The sequence below is a fragment of the Procambarus clarkii genome, chromosome 80 (genome assembly GCF_040958095.1).
Source record: "Procambarus clarkii isolate CNS0578487 chromosome 80, FALCON_Pclarkii_2.0, whole genome shotgun sequence".
NCBI classification, from domain to species: Eukaryota; Metazoa; Arthropoda; class Malacostraca; order Decapoda; family Cambaridae; genus Procambarus; species Procambarus clarkii.
In genome coordinates, this window is record NC_091229.1 from 11,208,465 (window position 1) to 11,224,746 (window position 16,282).

The window sequence follows — 16,282 nt, forward strand, 5'->3', positions numbered from 1 at the left end:
AGTGTTTCCGATTGCATTGATAAATTGAATTTTCATAGATTTCAATATATTTTCAATTTGATTTAATTATTATGTGTGACTTGTGTTGGAATTGAGCTGTGTTGTTTACCATACTGTTCATTTCAAGAGTATAGGTATAGATGCCACACCTGTGACAGCTAAAAACATTTTTTATTTTAAGAAACAGTACCATTTCTTGCACATAAGAGCAACCCTATACAAAATATTTTACAATTCCATTTCAATGTTTCAGATTGCAAAGAAAAAATTAATTTTCATAGATTTCGATTTATTTTCACTGTGATTTAATTATTTTGTATGTCATTGCATTGGAATTGAGCTGTGTTGTTTACTGTACCGATCATTTTGTCAGTATAAGTACAGATGCCACATTTGTGACAGGTAAAATCATACTTTTCTCTTTAAAACAGCGCCATCTGTTGCATGTAAGAGCAACACACACTATATTGAATATGTTATGATTCAATTTCAATGTTTCCAATATCATTGATTATTTTTCATAGATTCTGATTTATTTTCATTTTGATTTAATTATTTTGTGTGACATTGCTTTGGAATTGAGCTATGTTGTTTATCATACCGTTCATACCGGACTAGAGTTGGGGATGGTGGGGAGAATGAGGGGACAGGGGAGAGAGGGGGGTAATGTTGGGAAGGACGAGGGGATGGGAGAGGTGGGGACGAGGGGACAGGGTAATGGAGAATGGTGGGGAGGACAAGGGGACAGGGGGGTGAGGGATGGTGGGGAGGACTAGGGGATGGTGGAGAGGGAAATGGTAGGGAGTACGAGAGGACGGGGGAGTGGGGGATGTTGGGGAGGATGAGAGAACAGTGGAGTGTGGAATGGTTAGGAGTACAAAGGAATGGTAGAGTGGGGGATGGTGGGGAAGACAATGGGACTAGGGAGGGCAGGAATGGTGGGGAGGACGAGGGGACGGGAGAGGTAGGACTGGGAGACAGGGAAAGGTTGCTGTGGCTCAGCAACGCGTGGCTGGGTACAGCTGTGACATTGGGGATGTCAATTATACGATAAATATGTTATGCCAAAATAGTAATGTTATTAGATACTGGCATTATATGTTAAAATACGTTATGCCAAGAAACTAATATTACTAACCCTTAGTATTATACATTAGAATTTGTTATACCAATAGAAAATGCGTTGTGTCAAGAAATTAAATTACTAATAATATTCGCATTCAGAGAAATGGTAAAAGTTTCAGTGTTGATGGCGCATGGTTGCGTCAGCCAGCCAGCAACATGTGCTGACGAATCTTATCTAACTCTTATTAAACATATGCAGCGTTTTGGTTCTATTATCATTTGCTATCTAGAATAACAATAGAATAGAATAACCAAGAATGAGGAAGTATCTCCATCTCCAAGTAAATATTTGCATCCATGAAATAATAAAAGTCAAATAATAAAAGGCCGGAATAAAGTCATGTTCGTAAATAATTCAAACTCTGTATTCCAGTGTTAAGTACAAAGGAAATTTTTCCCTGGATATTGTAGTAAATTATTAATATCAAAGGTGACGTCAATTTAATCTCGTACTTGAATCAGTTGAAGTAAACAGAGTGACTTATTTACTGGCACGTACCATGGAACTTCAAAGTAAGGAAGGGGAAAGAGCAGTCGCCAGAGATTCCCACACGAGAACGCACGATTCTACATGTTCTGTATACGATCCCATTAGAGCCATCCATTATCATCGTCGAATATTGGGAACATCCATCGCATTAGACCTCCCAGACTTTGATGCTAGCTCTACACATCACAACCGAGTGTATCCGGTCTGGATATAACTCGTTATTAGGTAAAAGGTGGCCACATAATCTAGACAGAGTTGAACTAACCGTTATACCATAGGGGATCTAAAACACCAAAGTGAGTGTAGATCAAATTACGGGTTTATTTCATTAACAGAATTTAATTCAGGAGATGTTAGTGTTGCACGAGCTTCAGTGTATTAATTTCACAGAGCGGTGATAAACGACTGGGTTTAGCCGTCTCTGATTTATGGGTTTTACGTTAACACGAGACTACTTCCCATGAGGCGAAGCCATACCTGGTTTATCATCTGTTTCAAGAGAGCTCCATCTGACGTCCCATAAGTAAATCAACTCAAATCTAAGCTCTCAGTTTCCCTTTAACCCCTGTAGTTAGATCACTAACCTACTATTAATAGTAGGTTAGTGATCTAACCTACTATTAATTAGTTATTGTTGAGGTTATCAATTAATATAATTAACAGGTTAATCCAGAATTATTGGACTGACCCCCCAAATTTGTTGTGTGCACAGGAAGTTTTCAATTGACTATTAATGGTGATTAGGTTAATGGTGATAATAATTAATGTAAGATCTCTAAGCAAACACTTTGATGATGTTAATGCCCTGATTCAAGCAGTTGACAACAAATTCTCTTATATTGTGTTTACTGAAACGTGGTTAAAAGAGGATACTACTCAACTCTTCAACACACCTAACTATTCAGCTATTCACAACTGTCTTCCTGTACAAAGAGGTGGTGGTACATCTCTTTACCACCACCAAGAACTGACTTGCTTAAAAGAAATTAAACTAGAGACCCATGTGGAGAGTATATATATTTGCCTGTTTTAGAGTCAAGGGTAGTGAGGCTGTCCTGACTGTGGGAGCAGTCTACAGAAGTCATTCCACATCCTCTCGTGTGTATTATATATATATATATATATATATATATATATATATAAATATATATATATATATATATATATATATATATATATATATATATATATATATATATATATATATATATATATATATATATATATATATGTGTATATCACGAAAATAAACACGTGATTAAGAATGTGACAATGTCAGACCACGGAGGAAAAAATGAAACAGGAAATTTCCTTAAGTACTTTCGTATATTAAATACATCTTCAGAAGGAAACTTATACACCTTCTGAAGATGTATTTAATATACGAAAGTACTTAAGGAAATTTCCTGTTTCATTTTTTCCTCCGTGGTCTGACATTGTCATATATATATATATATATATATATATATATATATATATATATATATATATATATATATATATATATATATATATATATGTCGTACCTAGTAGCCAGAACGCACTTCTCAGCCTACTATGCAAGGCCCGATTTGCCTAATAAGCCAAGTTTTCGTGAATTAATTGTGTTTCGACTACCTAACCTACCTAACCTAACCTAACCTAACTTTTTCGGTTACCTAACCTAACCTAACCTATAGAGATAGGTTAGGTTAGGTAGGGTTGGTTAGGTTCGGTCATATATCTACGTTAATTTTAACTCCAATAAAAAAAATTGACCTCTTACATAATGAAATGGGTAGCTTTATCATTTCATAAGAAAAAAAAATAGAGAAAATATATTAATTCAGGAAAACTTGGCTTATTAGGCAAATCGGGCCTTGCATAGTAGGCCGAGAAGTGCATTCTGGCTACTAGGTACATTATATATATATATATATATATATATATATATATATATATATATATATATATATATATATATATATATATATATATATATATATATATATATATATATATATATATGTCGTACCTAGTAGCCAGAATGTACTTCTAGGCCTACTATGCAAGGCCCAATTTGCCTAATAAGCCAAGTTTTCCTGAATTAATCGTTTTTCGACTACCTAACCTACCCTAACCTAACTTTTTCGGCTACCTAACCTAACCTATAAAGATAGGATAAAGACATATATATATATATATATATATATATATATATATATATATATATATATATATATATATATATATATATATATATATATATATATATATATATATATATATATATATATATATATATATATATATATATATGCACAGACTAGCCTGTTCCACTAGCTGAAGTTTATAACTTTTTAGACATTCAACCCACCAGGGGACTCGAACACTGGCCAACAAGGTGGCAGTTGCACGCTGATACAGCGTGCAACTATATATACTATATATATATATATATATATATATATATATATATATATATATATATATATATATATATATATATATATATATATATATATATATATATATATATATATATATATATATATATATCCCCGGTTCGTGGGGAAAATGTGCATTGAAGTTCCTGAAGGAATTGGGGGACAAATTGATCAGCGCTACAAAAGACCAGAGAGCAAAAAGTTTCTTGTTCCAGCGCCTCAGTGTTGCGATTCAGAGGGGAAATGCCTGTTGCGTCTTGGGCACTAGTCCAACTTCAGAGGAATTCGAAGAAGTGTTTGACTTGCAACAATGATCGAACCCGTCTGTGACATTCATCAATGTTTCCCATTGTTGTGTTTTTCAAGAGATCCATAACCTTTAAGCACCTTTTTGCATTATTATTTTTGTATCAACCCATGTATATCTTGTAACCATCAAATGCATAATAAAGCACAAAAAATAAAAAAAGAAGGGGGTGGTAGGAGAAAAGCACGCAGAAACTGTATTGGAGGGGATCTAAACATTCCCTTTAATGCGTTATGCGTGGTTTCCTCCGAGGCTATGGGTCCCCCTTCTTCCAGCTAGAGGTGGTACTCCCTTCCGGTATAAATATATATATTTTTTTTTTTTTTTTTGGTTTGTGAGGGTACCACCTCAGACAATATATATATATATATATATATATATATATATATATATATATATATATATATATATATATATATATATATATACATATACAATACAATATACAATATAATATACAATACAATATATACATATATACAATACATATATATATATATTATATATAATATATATATATATATATATATATATATATATATATATATATATATATATATATATATATATATATATATATATATATATATATATATATATATATATATATATATATATATATATATATATATATATATGTCGTACCTATTAGCCAGAACGCACTTCTCAGCCTACTATGCAAGGCCCGATTTGCCTAATAAGCCAAGTTTTCCTGAATTATTATATTTTCTCAAATTTTTTTCTTAAGAAATGATAAAGCTACCCATTTCATTATGTATGAGGTCAATTTTTTTTATTGGAGTTAAAATTAACATAGAAATATGACCGAACCTAACCAACCCTACCTAACCTAACCTAACCTATCTCTATAGGTTAGGTTAGGTTAGGTAGCCGGAAAAGTTAGGTTAGGTTAGGTAGGTTAGGTAGTCGAAAAACAATTAATTAATGAAAACTTGGCTTATTAGGCAAATCGGGCCTTGCATAGTAGGCTGAGAAGTGCATTCTGGCTACTAGGTACGACATATATATATATATATATATATATATATATATATATATATATATATATATATATATATATATATATATATATATATATATATATATATATATATATAACGGTGAACTGTAATGCCAATCCTGAACTTAAAAGCTTCATTGAAGGTTGTAACAGAACCCATGGGCACCACACCCGAAACAAATACCTTTTGGATATTTCAAGAGTACGACTTAATCAAACTAGAAATGCTCTACAAATCAAGGGACCCCAGGATGTGGAATGACCTTCCTAATCATGTTAAAGACTATATCTCTCTCAACCAGTTTAAGATGAAATCTAAGCACTACCAAATTAACTCCCTGTAACCTACCTTACCCCAATAATGTCAACCCATTTCTGTTATTTTTAATCAATGCTGTTTGTCGACCAAATTATATTTTTGCTGTTTCCTGCCATGTTCCCCCCTTTTTTATTTTCTCAACACATTTTATACTTTAAGTTTTAGTCTTCAGTGTTTTTCCTGCCCGAAACACTTTGCGTAATAGTGGCTTTAGGCATTGTATGTACTAGCTCTATCTATAAATTCATCAATATCTGTATCACCCCTTGTATGTATGTATTTTACCTAAATAAACATTTTAATTTGAATTCCTAACACTGATGTGACAGAATTTAACTCTAACCTTAGAAATCTAATACTAGAGAACAGACTGAACAAAAACTACTTAATTATTTCTGGGGACTTTAACACTGACCTTTGCGAGCCTGATAACCCTCTTGCTGCTAGTTTCCTCAACTGTATGAATTCCTGCTTCGTCATATCCTTAATCACTAGACCTACTAGAATCACGGATAGTACTGCCACAGCTCTTGATCACATCTGGACCAACATAACCTATCCGCTTTTTTAGGGATAATCACTGATAGCACTACAGACCATTACCCCAAATTTCTCCTAACCAACATTCACAATCCACCTCTAGATACAAGGAAGTTAAGCTTTAGGCTGCACAATGAAACTTCTATAGGCAATTTTATAGCTGCTGCCGCTAATATTAACTGGGAGTCCGAATTAGGTACCATAGGGGACATCAACCTAGCAATGCAATTATTTCTTCAAAAAACTCTCATCCTTTATAACACCCACTGTCCTTTGCTAACGAAACAAGTCACAACTAAAAGGCTAAACAATCCTAGGCTTACAAAGGGGATACTTAAATCTATTAATAAAAAACATGAACTTGAGAAGAAGTATAGGTTAGGTATCGTCTCCAAAGAACTTTCAAGGAAATACCCATCATTACTATCTAAAATAATTAGAAGAGCCAAAATGAAATACTATGAAGATAAATTTACTCAAACAAAGGGCAACATCAAGAAAACATGGAGCACAATTTCACAAATATTGGGATCAAAAAAGATTTTAAATAACAAACCAATAATCCTGTCCAATAACGATAGTCTGCTTTCAGCCACTGATACTGCTATTGAATTCAATAGGTTCTTCTCATCCATTGGGTCATCCCTTGCTAATGATATTCCATCTTCCAGTAATAATGTTCAGGACTATCTTACAGGTAACTACCCACAGTCTCTGTACCTAACGCCCGCTAATTCCACTGATGTAAATGAGGTAATCCTTTCCCTTAAAACCAAGTCTAGTGCCCTAGCGGAGATACCAACTCTAATCTACAAAAAAGCCTCCAGATCATTAGTCCCTGCCATTGCATTGCTTTACAACAAGTCACTTGAACTCCAAACTTTTCCAGATATTCTAAAAAAAGCGAGAGATCCAGTCCTTAAATGTGGTGATCTCACTGATGTTAACAACTTCAGACCTATATCAATTCTGCCAAACTTGTCAAAAATATTTGAAAAACTAATCTACAAGCAGCTTTACTCATATCTAGCTAAACACAATATACTAAGCTCTTGTCAATATGGCTTCAGACCCAAAAAAGCACTAACGATGCACTTATTAGCATGATTAACATGATACATGCAGCTCTTGATAAAAATGAGTTCCCTGTTGGGATATTTGTGGACCTACGTAAGGCTTTTGACACTGTCAACCACCAAAACCTATGGAGGTAAACCTTAAATTACATCACTATGGAGTCAGAGGTCACTCCCTGCAATACCTTCAGTCCTACCTTACTGACAGGCTCCGGTATGTTTCTGTGAATAATTCCATTTCTCCTACACTACCTATAAACATCGGTGTACGACAGGGCAGCATACTTGGCCCTCTCCTCTTTCTTATCTACATTAATGACCTTCCAAATGCCTCTGAACACCTCGAACCAATCTTATTTCCTGATGACACAACTTTCATCTTCTCCAGTTCTGACCCTCTTGCTCTAAATGCCACTGTGAATACTGAACTAAATAAAGTCCATCTTTGGCTAACTGCTAACAAACTCACTCTTAACATTGACAAAACTTTCTATATTTTGTTTGGTAATAAATCCTCAAATGAAATTAATTTAAGATTAAACAATATACAAATCAGTAGTAAAGTTGATGGTAAATTCCTTAGGGTCCTCATCGATAACAAGCTGAATTTCCAGGGACACATTCTAAATATAGCAAAAAAAGTTTCTAAAACTGTTGGCATTCTTTCTAAGATCAGATATTATGTTCCTCGCCCTACCCTCGTAGGGTGTAGGGGGCCTCGTAGCCTGGTGGATAGCGCGCAGGACTCGTAATTCTGTGGCGCGGGTTCGATTCCCGCACGAGGCAGAAACAAATGGGCAAAGTTTCTTTCACTCTGAATGCCCCTGTTACCTAGCAGTAAATAGGTGCCTGGGAGTTAGTCAGCTGTCACGGGCTGCTTCCTGGGGGTGGAGGCCTGGTCGAGGACCGGGCCGCGGGGACACTAAAGCCCCGAAATCATCTCAAGATAACCCTGATGACGCTCTATTACTCTCTCATCTATCATTATCTCAACTATGGTATTTGTGCTTGGGGTTCTACTACCCAAAATCATTTACGTCCACTAATTACTCAACACAAAGCTGCAATTAGAACAATATCTAACTCTGGCCCCAGACAGCACTTGGTACCCGTACTCAAATCTCTGAATATGTTAGATATTAAGTCACTGCACATCCTCTCTTGTGTACTCTATATATTTAAAACTCTGAATGGTAATGTCAATCCTGACCTTCAACGCTTCCTAGTAGGTTGTAACAGAACTCATGTGCACCACACCAGAAACAAATACCTATTTGATATTCCAAGAGTTAGACTTAATCAAACTAGGAATGCTCCACAAATCAAGGGACCCAGAATGTGGAATGACCTTCCCAATTATGTCAAAGATTGTACCTCTCACAACCAGATTATAATAAAAACTAAGTACTACCTAATTAACTCTATGTAACCTACCTTACTTCTCAATGTCAACCCATGTCTTACTATTTAAAAAAAAAAATGCTATTTGTTGACCAACTTGTATATTGGCTATTTTCTACCATGTTCCCCCTTTTTTTTATCTTTTATTATTTTTTGTTTTCATTCAACATAATTTATACTTTAAGCTCAATTACTATTTAGGTATTGTATGTACTACCTCTATCTTTAAATCTAACAGAATGTTTGTACTGTAACTCTGCAACTATGTATGTACTGTTCCTAAATAAATTATTAGTAATATTATTATTATTATTATAATTATTATTATTATAATAATAATAATAATTATTATTATTATTATTATTAATATTATTATTAATATTATTATTATTATTATTATTATTATTATTATTACTATATTATTATTATTATTATTATTATTATTATTATTATTATTATTATTATTATTAATGAAATATACAGTCCACTCAATATTAAATAATTCAAATTAGCAAATTAAATCCTGGGAATTTCCCACATACCATAACAGATCTGGTCCTCACCCAACATACCTGGTCCACACCCAACAGGTATGGTTCACACCCAACATACCTGGTCCACACCCAACATGCCTGGTCCACACCCAACAGGTATGGTTCACACCCAACATACCTGGTCCTCACCCAACATACCTGGTCCACACCCAACAGGTATGGTTCACACCCAACATACCTGGTCCACACCCAACATGCCTGGTCCACACCCAACATGCCTGGTCCACACCCAACATACCTGGTCCACACTCAACATACTTGGTCCACACCCAACATGCCTGGTCCACACCCAACATGCCTGGTCCACACCCAACATGCCTGGTCCACACCCAACATACCTGGTCCACACCCAACATGCCTGGTCCACACCCAACATGCCTGGTCCACACCCAACATGCCTGGTCCACACCCAACATGCCTGGTCCACACCCAACATGCCTGGTCCACACCCAACATGCCTGGTCCACACCCAACATGCCTGGTCCACACCCAACATGCCTGGTCCACACCCAACATGCCTGGTCCACACCCAACATACCTGGTCCACACCCAACAGGTATGGTCCACACGCAACATACCTGGTCCACACCCAACAGGTATGGTCCACACCCAACATACCTGGTCCACACCCAACATGCCTGGTCCACACCCAACATGCCTGGTCCACACCCAACATACCTGGTCCACACCCAACATGCCTGGTCCACATCCAACATGCCTGGTCCACACCCAACATACCTGGTCCACACCCAACAGGTATGGTCCACACGCAACATACCTGGTCCACACCCAACAGGTATGGTTCACACCCAACATACCTGGTCCACACCCAACATACCTGGTCCACACCCAACATGCCTGGTCCACACCCAACATGCCTGGTCCACACCCAACATGCCTGGTCCACACCCAACATGCCTGGTCCACACCCAACATGCCTGGTCCACACCCAACATGCCTGGTACACTCCCAACATACCTGGTACACTCCCAAAACACCTGGTCCACATCCAACAGACCTGATCCACACCCAACAGACCTGGTCCATACCTAACAGATCTGGTCCATACCCAACAGACCTGGTCCACAGCCAACCGACCTAGTCCACACTCAACAGACCTGGTTCACACCCAACAGAACTGTTCCATACCGAACAGACCTCGATCACACCCGACAGACCTGGTCCACACCAAACAGACCTGGTCCATACCCAACACACCTGGTCCACACCTAACAGACCTGGTCCATTCCCAACAGACCTGGTCCACACTCAACAGACTTCGTCCAATCCCAACAGACCTGGTCCACACGCCCAACAGACTTGGTTCAAACCCAACAGACCTGGTCCACACCCAACAGACCTGGTCCACACCCAACAGACCTAGCAACATCCAATAGATCTGGTCCATGCCCAACAGACCTGGTCCACGCGCAACAGACCTGGTCCACTCCCAACAGACCTGGTCCATGCCCAACAGACCTGGTCCACACACTCAAGAGACCTAGTCCACACCCACCAGACCTCGTCCACACCCAACAGGCCTGGTCCACTCCCAAGAGACCTGGTCCACACACCCAAGAGAGAAAAGCCACACCCAACAGGCCTGGTCCACACCAAACAGACCTAGTCAACATCCAACAGACCTAGTCCACGCGCAACAGACCTGGTCTATGCCCAACAGGCCTGGTCCATGCCCAACAGACCTGGTTCTTACCCAGTAGACCTGGTCCATGCCCAACAGACCTGGCCAACGCCCAACTGATCTGGTTGACACCCAACAGACCTAGTCCACACCCAACAGACCTGGTCAACACTCAACAGACCTGGTCCACACCCAACAGACCTAGTCCACACCCAACAGACATGGTCAACACCCAACAGACCTGGTTCACACCCAACAGACCTAGTCCACATCCAACAGACCTGGTCAACACTCAACAGACTTGGTCCAATCCCAACAGACCTGGTCCAAACGCCCAACAGACCTGGTCCACACCCAACAGACCTGGTCCACATCCAACAGACCTGGTCCAAACCCAACAGGCCTGGTCCACACCAAACAGACCTAGTCAACACCCAACAGATCTGGTTCACGCGCAACAGATTTGGTCTATGCCCAACAGACCTGGTCCATGCCCAACAGACCTGGTCCAAACCCAACAGACCTGGTCCACACCCAACAGACCTGGCAACACCCAATAGATCTGGTCCATACCCATCAGACCTGGTCCACGCGCAACAGACCTGGTCCACTCCCAACAGACCTTGTCCATGCCCAACAGACCTGGTCCACACACCCAAGAGACCTGGTCCACACCAACTAGACCTGGTCCACACCCAACAGGCCTGGTCAACACCCAACAGACCTGGTCCACACACCCAAGAGACCTGGTCCACACCCAACAAAGGTTGGTCCACACCCAACAGGCCTGGTTCACACCCAACAGACCTGGTTCTTACCCAATTGACCTGGTCCATGCCCAACAGACCTGGCCATCGCCCAACTGATCTGGTCCATACCCAACAGACATGATCCACCTCCAACAGACCTGGTTAACACCCAACAGACCTGGTCCACACCCAACAGACCTGGTTCTTACCCAACAGACCTGGTCCACACCAACCAGACCTGGTCCACACCCAACAGACACCGTCCACACCCAACAGGCCTGGTCAACACCCAACAGACCTGGTCCACGCACCCAAGAGACCTAGTCCACACCCAACAGACACCGTCCACACCCAACAGACCTGGTCAACAACCAACAGACCTGGTCAATACCCAACAGACCTGGTTCACACCCAACAGACCTAGTCCACACCCAACAGACCTGGTCAACATTCAACAGACTTGGTCCAATCCCAACAGACCTGGTCCAAACGCCCAACAGACCTGGTCCACACCCAACAGACCTGGTCCACGTCCAACAGACCTGGTCCAAACCCAACAGGCCTGGTCCACACCAAACAGACCTAGTCAACACCCAACAGATCTGGTCCACGCGCAACAGATTTGGTCTATGCCCAACAGACCTGGTCCATGCCCAACAGATCTGGTTCTTACCCAATAGGCCCGGTCCATGCCCAACAGACTTGGCCAACGCCCAACTGATCTGGTCTATACCCAACAGACATGATCCACTTCCAACAGACCTGGTTAACACCCAACAGACCTGGTCCACACCCAACAGACCTGGTCCACACCCAACAGACCTAGTCCACACTCAACAGCCCTGGTCCACACCCAACAGACCTGGTCCACATCCAACAGACCTGGTCCAAACCCAACAGACCTGGTCCACACCCAACAGACCTGGCAACACCCAATAGATCTGGTCCATACCCATCAGACCTGGTCCACGCGCAACAGACCTGGTCCACTCCCAACAGACCTTGTCCATGCCCAACAGACCTGGTCCACACACCCAAGAGGCCTGGTCCACACCAACCAGACCTGGTCCACACCCAACAGACCTGATCCACACCCAACAGACCTGGTCCATACCTAACAGATCTGGTCCACACCCAACAGATCTGGTCCATAACCAACAGTCCTGGTACACAGCCAACAGACCTAGTCCACACTCAACAGACCTGGTTCACACCCAACAGAACTGTTCCATACCGAACAGACCTCGATCACACCCGACAGACCTGGTCCACACCAAACAGACCTGGTCCATACCCAACACACCTGGTCCACACCTAACAGACCTGGTCCATTCCCAACAGACCTGGTCCAGACACCCAACAGACCTGGTCCACACCCAACAGACTTCGTCCAATCCCAACAGACCTTGTCCACACGCCCAACAGACCTGGTTCAAACCCAACAGACCTGGTCCACACCCAACAGACCTAGCAACATCCAATAGATCTGGTCCATACCCAACAGACCTGGTCCACGCGCAACAGACCTGGTCCACTCCCAACAGACCTGGTCCATGCCCAACAGACCTGGTCCACACACTCAAGAGACCTAGTCCACACCCACCAGACCTCGTCCACTCCCAACAGGCCTGGTCCACACCCAAGAGACCTGGTCCACACACCCAAGAGTCAAAGCCACACCCAACAGGCCTGGTCCACACCAAACAGACCTTGTCAACATCCAACAGACCTAGTCCACGCGCAACAGACCTGCTCTATGCCCAACAGGCCTGGTCCAAGCCCAACAGACCTGGTCCACACCCAACATGCCTGGTCCACACCCAACATACCTGGTCCACACCCAACATGCCTGGTCCACACCCAACATGCCTGGTCCACACCCAACATACCTGGTCCACACCCAACAGGTATGGTCCACACGCAACATACCTGGTCCACACCCAACAGGTATGGTTCACACCCAACATACCTGGTCCACACCCAACATACCTGGTCCACACCCAACATGCCTGGTCCACACCCAACATGCCTGGTCCACACCCAACATGCCTGGTCCACACCCAACATGCCTGGTCCACACCCAACATGCCTGGTCCACACCCAACATGCCTGGTACACTCCCAACATACCTGGTACACTCCCAAAACACCTGGTCCACATCCAACAGACCTGATCCACACCCAACAGACCTGGTCCATACCTAACAGATCTGGTCCATACCCAACAGACCTGGTCCACAGCCAACCGACCTAGTCCACACTCAACAGACCTGGTTCACACCCAACAGAACTGTTCCATACCGAACAGACCTCGATCACACCCGACAGACCTGGTCCACACCAAACAGACCTGGTCCATACCCAACACACCTGGTCCACACCTAACAGACCTGGTCCATTCCCAACAGACCTGGTCCACACTCAACAGACTTCGTCCAATCCCAACAGACCTGGTCCACACGCCCAACAGACTTGGTTCAAACCCAACAGACCTGGTCCACACCCAACAGACCTGGTCCACACCCAACAGACCTAGCAACATCCAATAGATCTGGTCCATACCCAACAGACCTGGTCCACGCGCAACAGACCTGGTCCATCCCAACAGACCTGGTCCATGCCCAACAGACCTGGTCCACACACTCAAGAGACCTAGTCCACACCCACCAGACCTCGTCCACACCCAACAGGCCTGGTCCACTCCCAAGAGACCTGGTCCACACACCCAAGAGAGAAAAGCCACACCCAACAGGCCTGGTCCACACCAAACAGACCTAGTCAACATCCAACAGACCTAGTCCACGCGCAACAGACCTGGTCTATGCCCAACAGGCCTGGTCCATGCCCAACAGACCTGGTTCTTACCCAGTAGACCTGGTCCATGCCCAACAGACCTGGCCAACGCCCAACTGATCTGGTTGACACCCAACAGACCTAGTCCACACCCAACAGACCTGGTCAACACTCAACAGACCTGGTCCACACCCAACAGACCTAGTCCACACCCAACAGACATGGTCAACACCCAACAGACCTGGTTCACACCCAACAGACCTAGTCCACATCCAACAGACCTGGTCAACACTCAACAGACTTGGTCCAATCCCAACAGACCTGGTCCAAACGCCCAACAGACCTGGTCCACACCCAACAGACCTGGTCCACATCCAACAGACCTGGTCCAAACCCAACAGGCCTGGTCCACACCAAACAGACCTAGTCAACACCCAACAGATCTGGTTCACGCGCAACAGATTTGGTCTATGCCCAACAGACCTGGTCCATGCCCAACAGACCTGGTCCAAACCCAACAGACCTGGTCCACACCCAACAGACCTGGCAACACCCAATAGATCTGGTCCATACCCATCAGACCTGGTCCACGCGCAACAGACCTGGTCCACTCCCAACAGACCTTGTCCATGCCCAACAGACCTGGTCCACACACCCAAGAGACCTGGTCCACACCAACCAGACCTGGTCCACACCCAACAGGCCTGGTCAACACCCAACAGACCTGGTCCACACACCCAAGAGACCTGGTCCACACCCAACAAAGGTTGGTCCACACCCAACAGGCCTGGTTCACACCCAACAGACCTGGTTCTTACCCAATTGACCTGGTCCATGCCCAACAGACCTGGCCATCGCCCAACTGATCTGGTCCATACCCAACAGACATGATCCACCTCCAACAGACCTGGTTAACACCCAACAGACCTGGTCCACACCCAACAGACCTGGTTCTTACCCAACAGACCTGGTCCACACCAACCAGACCTGGTCCACACCCAACAGACACCGTCCACACCCAACAGGCCTGGTCAACACCCAACAGACCTGGTCCACGCACCCAAGAGACCTAGTCCACACCCAACAGACACCGTCCACACCCAACAGACCTGGTCAACAACCAACAGACCTGGTCAATACCCAACAGACCTGGTTCACACCCAACAGACCTAGTCCACACCCAACAGACCTGGTCAACATTCAACAGACTTGGTCCAATCCCAACAGACCTGGTCCAAACGCCCAACAGACCTGGTCCACACCCAACAGACCTGATCCACGTCCAACAGACCTGGTCCAAACCCAACAGGCCTGGTCCACACCAAACAGACCTAGTCAACACCCAACAGATCTGGTCCACGCGCAACAGATTTGGTCTATGCCCAACAGACCTGGTCCATGCCCAACAGATCTGGTTCTTACCCAATAGGCCCGGTCCATGCCCAACAGACTTGGCCAACGCCCAACTGATCTGGTCTATACCCAACAGACATGATCCACTTCCAACAGACCTGGTTAACACCCAACAGACCTGGTCCACACCCAACAGACCTGGTCCACACCCAACAGACCTAGTCCACACTCAACAGCCCTGGTCCACACCCAACAGACCTGGTCCACATCCAACAGACCTGGTCCAAACCCAACAGACCTGGTCCACACCCAACAGACCTGGCAACACCCAATAGATCTGGTCCATACCCATCAGACCTGGTCCACGCGCAACAGACCTGGTCCACTCCCAACAGACCTTGTCCATGCCCAACAGACCTGGTCCACACACCCAAGAGGCCTGGTCCACACCAACCAGACCTGGTCCACACCCAACAGACCTGATCCA

General features: G+C 43.3%; 1 protein-coding gene across 4 annotated transcripts in view; it reads right to left on the reverse strand.

Moving 5' to 3' along the window:
• Positions 1-16,282, reverse strand: part of LOC123746346 (uncharacterized) — a 225,027-nt gene that overhangs the window by 37,758 nt on the left and 170,987 nt on the right. The window lies entirely within an intron of this gene.